The following is an 11,732-nucleotide window of genomic DNA, read 5'->3' as shown; positions in this document are numbered from 1 at the left end:
TATTGTTACACCGCCAGGAAAGGAACAAAAAACAAAAGAAACAATAATGCATGAAATATCAAACAATGCAAAATACCGCCGTGTATACACAAACAATACAAAATAATGCCAACAAAGTAAACATGATCATACAAAATATAGTAGACTCTTGCACAAAGGAAGAAAAAATGAATAAACGATAACAGATAATGGAAGTTCTAGGAGGACATAATATACCACAACCAGGGATCCTGTATTTTCAAACAAGATTCAATCGAAGAGTTAGCCTGGAAAAAGTACAGTGACATTTGAAATGGTCCTGACAATAAGACATTCTTTTACATGCAACTAACAAAGCGGTTCTGAATAGCTTCCAGGCAACAAGTTTATTAGCTTCAAGTTCCATGCCGTAGTGGCCTACTCGAGGTAAAAGATTCGAAACGTATAAATTGCAATTCATTTCCTAAGCATGGAGCATGGTTTTAAGGTCACTGATTTTACATTCTTGTTGTAGGTTAATTGTAATGATAGAATTTTATTTCACATTTATGGTCAGCGAAATTTATTTATTTTATTTATTTCAGATACTGTCAATCCCAGCGGGATTTTTACAGGTTGGGCATATATTATACACTCACAAATCGCGATAAAAACAGGTTTACATGATTTCAACAATATTTGCAATCGACACGAAGCAGATATACACATATGGTAGGAAATAAACAAGGGTACATTTCATTTGGCAAAAGGGGGTGAAATTACATAGGCAAATACAATGCTCATACAGATTTCATTTTATACAATGACTTGAGTGGTGTTATTTCCGGCTAACGTAATCTAATTATTGCACAACAGCTCTTCTACAAGGGTTATGAAATTCGGCAACGATGTGTTAGTCGTTATGAAGGGGTCCAGGCTATTCCATTCTCTTATTGCAAGAGGAAAGAACGAATATCTAAAACAGTCAGTGCGAAATGCATATTCTTTAAGTGTTAATGAATGCTTATGGCGGGAAGGTCTGGTGTCAGCTAGGGATATATACAACGAAGTATTTATTCGTAATGCATTGTGTATCAATTGGAACAATAATTTTAGTCTTGCTAGCTTGGCGCGGTTTCGCAGAGTAGGAATACCGGCTTGTTTTAGCAGTTGGGTAGGTGAATCGCTATTCTTGTATTTGTTAAAGATGAATCTAATTGCCTTTCGCTGCACTCCTTCTAGTTTGTTAATAAGCTGTTGTGTATAAGGAAACCAAATTGTGTTACCATATTCGAGAACTGGGCGAATAAATGCGTTGTATGATAGCAGTTTAATTTCCGGTGGCGCAGCTCGAAGTCTTCTTCTGAGGAAGAACAGCCGTTTTAAAGCAGATGGTATGATACTGTTAATATGAGATTCCCATCTTAGGTCATGTGAAATGATCAAGCCAAGATATTTAAGCTCATGAACTCGGGTGAACGGTATATTATTGATTGTGTATTCGAAGTCTGACCTATGTTTTTTGCGGGTTATAGATAAATAGGCAGTTTTTTTAATGTTCAGCTCCATCTGCCACTTTTTACACCACTTCACTACATCGTGAAGGGCGCTGTTTAAATCAACGTAGTCATTCATAGAGTTAATTTCATTATAAAGAATGCAGTCGTCGGCAAAAAGCTTCATTTTAACGCGGATGTTAGAGGGTAAATCATTAATAAAAATAAGGAATAAAGTGGGAGCAAGGACACACCCTTGAGGCACCCCCGATGTAACTGGTACAATGGAAGAAATTTCATTGTTAACAACAACATACTGAAACCGGTTGGTTAGGTAATCTTCAATCCAATTGACAATAGAACCATCGCCTAAAGTTGTTTTCTGTTTGCTGATTAGTTTTCGATGGGTTACTCTATCAAACGCCTTCGAAAAATCTAATGCTATTAAGTCAACTTGTTTTTGATTATCAATGCTTTGGGATAAGTCATGCGTTACTTCAAGTAATTGGGTTATTGTTGAAAGCCCCCGCCGGAAGCCATGCTGGATAGGCGATAATATTTCTGCTTGCTCTAGATAGTTCGTGATATGCTTTAATATGATATGCTCTAATAATTTCCCTACAGTGGACGTTAGCGATATTGGTCTCTAATTACCAACATCACTTTTGCTTCCTGCTTTATGAACGGGGATTACTTTCGCTATTTTCCATTCCTTTGCAAGGCTACATGTTGATAAGGATTTGTTAAATATTAGATGTAGATATTTCGCGTTGACTTCGGCATATCTTTGAAGAAAAGTCTTGGGAATATTGTCCGGGCCGTTTCCTTTTTTTGTGTCTATTGATAGTAATAAGTTCAGGACTCCTGACTCAGTTATCGTTGGCATGCCTAGTGGTCTCTGGTTGGAGTGATTCACCTCCGGAATGCGACCATCGTCAGCAGTGAACACAGACTGGAAGTATGTATTTAATGAATTTGCAAAACTTAAATTTTGTTCCTGAGAATTGAGAGTGTTGCTTTGTTTTGGGGGGCTAAGATACTTCCAAAACTTTCCAGGGGAATGCTTTAAAAAGTTAGGAAGCGTCACTGAAAAGAAATGTGCTTTCGCTGTACTAATCTTTGCTTTCATTTCATTGACAGCACACGTGAGTTTACGTTTATGTTGAGGGCCTTTTTTTGTTTTGAGCAATTGTCTTAGTCGCTTCACTTTGCGCTTTGCATGAATGACATCACGTGTTATCCATGGGTTATTTTTATTAGTTTGTTTGGTTCTTATTGGAATATAGTTATTGATGAAGTGGGATACAATGGCTTGAAATCTTTCCCATATTGCGTCTATATCAGTGTCTGAAGAATTAGCGAGTTCTTCAAATGACTGATACTCCAAAACTAAGTAATTAACTATGCTTGAGTCGTCAGCTTTTATAAAGTCTGGATAACTAGTTTGGGAAATAGAAAGATTTGTTGCGGCCTGAATGGGAGTAGTGCATAATGTTAATTTGTGATCTGATATTCCATCTAGCACTGCTAAGTTAGTTTTATTGATCGAAAAGTGGTTGCTCAGAAAGATGAGGTCAAGAATGTTGGATGCATTGCCTTGAACACGTGTGGGCTCGTTGACAACTTGTGACAAGTCAAAACTAAGCATAATATCAAAAACAATTTCTGAACAAGGAGAGCGATAACTCATGCTTGGCCAGTCGATATCAGGAAGGTTGAAATCCCCGAGAAGGATCAGGATTTTGGTACATGAAGTTCCATATACTCATATAATGATGTCACTACGCGTTCATCAGTCGAAGGGCTACGGTATATACAACCGACACTGATAGTCGTTGCACCAAAACTAAGTTTGCAAAAAAGTGCTTCAGCATTTTCGACTTCTGGTAAGATAGTGAAAGGAATTTTTTTATTTATTAGTAAAGCAACTCCTCCTCCTCGCGTTAATCTGTCTTTGCGCACAATCACATAGTCGGGTGGGGCTATTTCTTTGTCCTGTATGTCATCTGTAAGCCACGTTTCTGTAATCGCCATAAAGTTGGGCTCTAGGCTGATAAGAAGAGACTCTAGTGCGTTAAGCTTATTCAAGATACTACGCGCATTTACGTTTGCAAAGGTTATTTGTTTCGTTTTTGGGGCGGTCGGGGGCGTAGGTGTGGTCCAATTCCTTCCTGGTTTTTTTGGCCTTTACTTGCATTTGTCTGTGCCTTTACAGGTACCCGGCAGTTCTTTTCTTCATCCCACTGGAACAATTCTCCGTTGATTCGGACTTTATCGTAAACGAGCGCCACCTTTGCACCGGAATCTTTCATTGATTTTACACTAACCCACAGTTTTTTCCTTATGTCGCGTACTCGGACAGAGAAATCTTCACTGATCGCGTATTCAGTATCTTTAAGTTTGCGACAGTTTTTTAGCACAAGAGTCTTTTCACGGAAGTCAAGAAGTTTAAGTATTACAGGCCTGGTTTTCTCGCGTGAAGGTTTTCCTAACCTATGAATGCGTTCAATGGCGACAGGTTGAATTTGAAGAATGTTCTTGGCAATGCTTTCATTAAAAGTTTGTCCAAGGGATTCGTTGTCTTCTTCTTCAACTTCTGGAATTCCATAAACTAAAAGATTACACCGTCTCGAGCGATTTTCCAAATCATCCAGTTTTAGTTCAAGCGAGGAAACAACCTTCTGCAGGTTGGTGACCTGGTTTATGCAGTCCAACATTTTTTGGTCAAGGGCAGCCATGTTTTCCAGTTTCGTTTCAATTGATGTTAGTCGATCCTCTTTAATGCTTTTTATGTCTCCGGCAATCGCCTGGAGCTGTCTGGAGATCTGTTCAAGGTCTGAGCCGGGGTTTGTTTCGACGTCTCCAGCCAGTAGCAGTAATTCCGCCGCGTGCATTGCCAAATCACACAGTATAGGACACAGCAGCCTTCATGTTCATGTTCATGTTCATGTTCATGTTCATGTTCATATTCATGTTGTCGGCAGTAACCGCATCAATAATTATTCAGTTTTCAATGTTGAGACCTCAAAAGCCACAGTAACATGTCTGAAATGAAGTTGAAAAGCGAGATCTCTTCAGCATGCCACCTGGTAACTGCATCTGGCTAACAGTCTGGCAACAAAGTACTATCGTCTCCCATCATGCTCTATGCACAAACATCCCGATCGTTAATGTCAACAGAGCTCGGGGGAAATCACAGGAAGCCCCAGAGGCACAGAACTCATCAAGTTGATGACATCCATGTCGAAAGGTGCTACAGTGTGAAATTGCCAGCCGCATGGTCTTTAGATAAAGGTTGTTTTCGGAAACTTTTATTCGTAACATTCAAAGATACCAGAGGAAGTAACACTCGTTCGTTATTAACAGTCAACAATTTATCCAGAGGAACTGAACAACACAAACATATTAAGTTTTAAATGGGGTGTTGTACAGTTTAAACTTTGCTGAATACTAATTTCCTGAAAACCATGACATTAAATGTTCTAGCATCACCTCCGCCGACCCGCGGCGGAGGTGAAGCAGGCATTAAGCACTCCCCATATGTTGACCGATACGGAAGATAGTGCAATGCCGGGCCGACCCGCGGCGGAGGTGCAGTTTGCCATTAAGGGGTCCACAACCACAGCTTCGCTGGTCATCCTTCTTCACAGAGTGGAAGGGCACTTCCGATTTTTTTCTGTAACAATATGTATACAGCTCATAGCAAGCATACTTACAAATTGTGCTTATATGTAAGGTATTTCAGAAAAAGCGAAATGTAAACAAAAGTTAAGTCCAAAATTTATTACTGGAAACGATTGACGAGATTACAAAAAAAATGCATTCCATCCCATTCAATCCAAAGGCATGCGGCTGTTTTATTGTCAACCGCTATGACCTTCTCTGCCACCCACTTCTGAACGCTTGAAATGTGCGTTGTGCCAAAAGAGAGAGAATAACATCGCTCTTCGATAAGAAGTAAATTCTCTTTCTGTCGCTACAGCTCACTGAGACAATAGGCTGTATCTTTGCATGCATATTGTTTGGCAGTCGTACAGCTGTGCAGTCGGTTCTGTCAGGCCTTTGGTATTGTTCACTGTGGAACACATACCCAGAGATACGAACTCTGTCATGTTCCTCAACAGGGCCAGTGATCTGCTGAGGGACCTGTGCCTCGATTAATTGGAAGCTGAAACGGTTTTCAGTTTCCATGAATTGCTGGGGTTGGGAAGAACAGACCTATTAATTTACGGTTCGGAAATATTTTTATGTATTGTCAATATAAGGGGTCGAAATCACTTTCTAAATCCCCCCCCCCGCGGACACGCCCCCGGCGCTTCACGGAACGCCGGGTGAGGAGGCAGCTGGAGGACAGAACCGGTGAGAGTGACGTCATTCCCGGGGACCATACTGCCGGACCGGCGTGCTGGCATGTGCTGGCATGTTTCTTTCCGTCCTGCGCTTTACTAAACGACGCTACGAGAGATCTGCCGCCGCTCACGTTTGTTTTCTTTTGCGATTTTCGTGAACTGTGTTTCCTTTCTGTGCTGCGTGAGTGCCTACAGCCAAAGGCGCCCAACATGCCCTCGTTCTGTGCAGCATTCGGCTGTGCAAACACAGGCGGGCGAGACGATGTGGTGTTTCACATGTTCCCGAAGGACAAGAAACTTGCAGCGCAGTGGGTCCATGCGGTGAGGAGAGATAATTTCTTGCCGACGAAATCAACTGTGCTGTGTTCGGACCATTTCCGCAACAGTGATTATCATCGGAGCTTGACAACGATGCGGGCAATCGGTATTCCAATTAAATCGGCGCGGCTGACGGCCGGCGTTGTTCTGTCTATATTCTCCCACAAGAGAAACACCTCGCCACTTCCAAGAGCGGCCTTCGCCAAGAGGAGAAAGGTTGAGGTAAGGGTTTTAATGTGCACACGGGCAATTTTTTTAAACGAATGATCACCTGAGTGTCGAACAAACGGCCTTACAGCGGCCTATGACGAAGCGAGGTGGAGGCACAGCCGGGAACATGCACATGCGCGCAAAGTGCTCGCCGTTTTTTTTTCACTCCGCTTTGTCGCGGAACACTGTACTACGGCTGTTTGTTCAGCGCTGTTTTGGTACGGTGAAATATCTGGCCGGAGGTACGCTTGCGCATTCAGTGATATTTGCTATTCGCCCTACCACGCGGTGCCCGCAGGTTTAGCTGTTCAGCATTCGTGTTCAAATCGCACGACATAAGGCGTTACGGTAATATTTTCATGCCCGCGTTAGAGTCGTTGAACTCGTCGTGTAAAAACTTCGTTGCGTCAATTTCGCACTCACAGCTTGCTGCCAGCAGCGAAATGCCGCAAAAACGAGAGTCGGCACAGCCGCACCCGTGGCAAGGCGAACGGGCTCAAATAATGAAGTAAAGTTGTGAGGTATTGAACTTGTCAACGTTCGACGTGGTCTAGCCCAATACAGGCATCGCTGCTGGACAAAAAAATGTTTTCTTGCCTTTAACTAGCTATGCATCACGCATGGCAAAATTATTATTTGAAAGTAAATATAATACATTACTCATTACTTTCTTTTGACGCACATTGATTTGAATTACATTACCAATTACCGGTTTCAAAAAATAATGGTATTACTTTACGATTACTTCCAAAAAGTTTTCATGCACACAAGAAGCAAAAAGCAAAGTATAAAGGGACGCCAACCTTTCTTCAAGGTAACATACACTTGCCAACATTTCATGCCCTCCCCCCCCCCATGTGCCTCCACGACACCTCACGACACTACCAACGTTCTGGCGCCGTACACAGCTTACTGGTGCATATTTAACGCAATTAATAAATTACTTTAGCCATGAAATTAGACACCAAATAATTCACATTACTAAATCACTAGACAACTAATCCATCCATAAATTACTGAAAAAGTATTTCAATTACTGTAAGTAATCCAACTGTTGTCATGTTTGCTGATATGCATGATATGCTGAAATTCATGACATCCATGCCTTGCACTCTTTCAGATTCTAGCAGAGCACCTTGAGAACCGAACCCGTGATGAACCTGTTCCACGACCATCACCAGTCGAAGAGTTTGAAGCAGCCAGTGTGACACAGGCAGATAATGTTGAAGAGCCTGCAGTAGCCAAACGCGGCGCTTACGTTCGCGATCGTGTATCAACACGCAAAAAACTACGGAACTTTCGACAAGCAGCGGCAAGGTGCATGACATCGTGGAATTGCACCGGTGTTTACAATCTAATGAGATGTTAGTGCTTCGGCATTCTTCCAGCAGCAAGTTCCCAGTGACACTTTAGCGCGTTCTCCCGTCATTAGAACGTGCAGCTACATGAAAATACATATGTATCAGCTAAGATTTCCAACGCGTGAGAAGGTGCACACATCGCTCTCGCTATTGGCACACTCAACATCGTCGTTGCCCCCGTTGCTGCCATCGTTTTCTGTATCGGCTGTCGGTTCGAGCATGTACGGCGAAAATACAAGCTCCGCGAGACAGCGAGAACGTTCCATAATGCTTACAACTCAGCTGTGAAGCCAGAACAGAACAGCGTGCTACGCCCTGAAACGGCGGCGCCGACCGGCGATCCCCGTGAATGACGTCAAAGAGGTCCCGACCAATCACGGGCAACAGCTGCGTTCGCGCGATGCGGTGAGGCGCTGGTGCGCGTTTTCTTCCAAAAAACAGCCGCTTGCGTTTGTTTCCGCGCTTTTTAAACGAGATATTCGTGTTCAGTGGACTAAAAACTGTAGAATGCCGCAGGGAACTCATTTTTTTCGAAAAGTGTTTCAGCTTCCCTTTAATCTACGAAGAGACACAATGACAAGCCTTGGTTTGCCTAAAAGAGCTAGCGATTCGGCTTGCGCATATTACAGCGCACAAAATCTTTAACTTAGCGACTTGCAGTGTCCTTGTATGCACCAACTTTGTTGGCCACTAGCATTCTGCTCATCACCTGATGAGGCACCCACTTTGCAGAAATAATGAATTTTTTAATCTTGCCTATTCCTGCTTCAAAAACAAAGCAAGAGAGTGCCCAAAGTGGCCCTTGCATTGTAGCACTTTTTGCAAGGTGTAGCAATAAATGCACATTTGATGTCATTTCTTTTTTGGAATAAAGGAATTGAACGTTAACAACAAATTACACAAGGAATTCTGTGCTCTGCCTTATGTCTTCAGCTGAGACAGTATCTGCAAGTAGACGGTACATTGCTTTTACCAGCAGGTTGAAGTGCTTGATGTACTTGCCTGGCAACATTCCATCAACACAGACAAGGCTGAAATATAAAAGCCACTGCTGTCACTCACTTCCCTTCCAAAACTTTCTCAGTTGAACAGATCTCGTCAGGCGTGTGATGCACTGTGGTGGCTTTATGGCACACAGCCTTTGATCAATTGTCTTAACACATTGAGGTGATCTAATGCAATGCGGAGCCCCAACACCAGGCAACCACAGCTCCATAAACTGGCGTGTCACTCCAAGCAAAACACAGTGCGTGTAGTCAGGGGTGAAGCCCCACACAATATCAAATCCAACCAATTTATCTGTGGGGATGGCCCCTTCACTCCACGAATATTCACTCCACTTCTGTGAGCTTCAGCCATGTCTTCAATCATTCCTTCTTTAGTCCTGTCGGGCAGAGCTGTGGCGCTGACAGGATACTTGACTGTTACTGACGAATAAATATAAAGGAAATAAAGTACAAAACTAACCGGTAGGCAAATAAACCTTTGCTGCAGTGAATAATGGATATTCCAACTTGTATTATTATTTCTCCATACATGTGACACTCCCAACCGCCGCGTCAGCGTGTGCTGATGTGAAGTTCCCATTAAGCTTTCAAAAAGTTTTTACAAGTAAAAAAAGAAAGGCTGGTATTTATGAATGCACACTGACCTTTACTGGAGGCAAAACCATTTTGCAAAAAGAATGCTCAATACACAAATTTGTGTAGAGGAAATAAGAATGCATAAACCAAATTACAATGGCAACTTAGTGATGGTAAAGCCCATAAACAGATTAAAATACAGTCAGCTAGATGCTCTTGTATAATAGTGATTTTGCTTACCTTCAATGCACTTGCCAGGGTGCAAACACCAGCCACACCCAAAGTATCCATTATACTGGACCGTGTTCTACATCAGAGCCCTGGCTGGGGCATGAGCCGTACCAGTGAAACAGTAGACCTGTAAAGACCGAAAAAGGAAAATAATGTCTTTGATCTAACAATGGGAAGTTGTCATATGGTTTTCAAATGGTGCACTTTCAATTGCGATCGAGCCCAGTTGGAATAGAATTTCTCGGTCCAGATCGGCTCCTTTGCGCAGCTGTGCGAGGGTGACAACTGTGGTCCAGAATTTCTATCCGAATCGCGCTCAATGGTGATTTCAAGTGGCGGTGTGGCACTGTTGTTTTACACTTGGCTCAAAATCTGATGTGTTGACAATTGGTCTTTTGACAGCAATAACATTTTTCATTTGAATAACCTAACTAAAAAAGAATTGCAAATAAATTTTGCGAGTCACCTTAAAAATAAAAAGTTATTTTGTAGGTTGGTTAGTTTTGGACATGTTATACAGGAGTCAAAATCAGATTACAGAAATGGCGCTTCCAAAAACAAAAAAAGCTAGTGCAACAATAAGTATTTTCAATCCCATCGTCCTTGCATCATTTAAATGTGTTTCTTCATTTTTTGGTTGAGGAATTGTGTGTAGAGATAGATGATGTGCCTTTACATTTTCTAGGTGAAAATTACAAAAACAAATGAAGGGATTACTAACTTTTGAGTGAAAGGTCTCTCCGTCACACGTCCAGTTGATCCCAGTCTCGGCGAGACAGTCCATTTGCTTGGCAAATGCCTCCAGCACCAATGTCATATCTGGATGGCACTGGCCGTACCGCAGCATGGCAACTGTAACATTTTTGCACCGCAATCCTTGAGGCAACTCATTAACTATCGTCTTAACGGGCCATATTGAAAACTTCGACGAGTTGAAAACCGGACTTCCATCCAGTTTATCGTCATAGTCAAGTCCATAGCACCGGGACCGAGATCCTTGCGTTGCTGCTGATACAAACTTCCGTCTGTAATGTCTGTCATGAAGGCGGCCTCTGAACGATGGGACACTACATCTAAAGAGTTTTTCAGCACCCTGGAAATTTTTCAGATGATACAATTGAAGCGATCTGCTGCCCCATGGGAAGACTGACAAAGAAACTTCCTTGCGCCGTAAGGGTATCTCCTGTATACAGCAGTTTGCATTGCGCACATGTTGCTTTCATTTCTTTCCTTTTCTTGAGGTCTCCGTCGCATTCGCCAAGAAGGCACACACATCCAGGACAGTAGAAATGAAAGACCATGTTTTCGGTCGAGATTCCCGCAAACTTCTTGAAAAGGAACTTTGTGTCTGGGAGATCGTTTCTTTTCAGTAAAAAACTGACTAGCTTCATCAAGTGCGCTACTTGTGTCCACGATAAATCAAAGTTGACCGCAAAGTCCATGACTAGGGCCACGATGTCTTCTACCGAGAAATCGGAGCTTAGGCTAGGAAATGACTCGAAGCCGCTATCTTCACCTTCACGACTTTCATTTGCGTTCAGTGCATGGCGTTCCTCATGGACGCTCTGCCCAAAATCTTCGCACTCATCGACTTCCTCGTTTGACCAGTCGTTCACGTAAACTGTTGAATTCCCAGCGGGTTCGTCTGCAGCAGGAACACCGTCCGACATGACGCTTTGCACTTCGCCGGTGTTCGCCACGGGGCGAGACGCGCTGTACCGCGTTGATCTCGGCAGCTCGTTGCCTTCAAATAACGGCTCTAAATAGAGCTTGCGCCGCTTAGTCATGACGACGGAACAGGCTACAATTCGCATTGCGATATAAACATTTCGAACTAATTAAAAAGAGAGACAAAGTGTGCGCTTGAGCTAAAATATGTAAGGCCACAAAGTGCAAACCCGCGCAAGCATAAGCGCAAACGTCTTAAGATCTGGATTGCGTCGGCTATGAAGCAGCTAAATTACAAAAGCGACTAAACAACATTATATGTTTTTATTTTGATACCCAGCACCAAATCTGTGTTAAAAATTTTCACTCACTTAGGCCACCTCTTTGATAATGTTATCACCGTATATTCAATTTGTGCGCGTAAACAAATTCAGGTCTGGACAGGAAGCCTTGACTTGACTGCTTGGTCGGATGGCTGTGCGTGGCTGAGCTGAGCAGTCCACAATCCACGCCATCCTAGTCTTGCCAGTCGGTAGTCTTTGCAGCACGTATTTTAGC

At 42.8% G+C, this 11,732-nt stretch overlaps 1 pseudogene; it reads right to left on the bottom strand.

The window, feature by feature from the left end:
* Positions 1 to 4,627: 4,627 nt before the first annotated feature.
* Positions 4,628 to 10,353, bottom strand: LOC142570591 (uncharacterized; annotated as a pseudogene).
* Between the last annotated feature and the right edge of the window lie 1,379 nt (positions 10,354 to 11,732).

Source organism: Dermacentor variabilis, chromosome 2 (genome assembly GCF_050947875.1).
Source record: "Dermacentor variabilis isolate Ectoservices chromosome 2, ASM5094787v1, whole genome shotgun sequence".
NCBI lineage: Eukaryota > Metazoa > Arthropoda > Arachnida > Ixodida > Ixodidae > Dermacentor > Dermacentor variabilis.
Note: the sequence above shows the minus strand (reverse complement) of the source record. Positions and strands in the feature narration are given on the sequence as shown.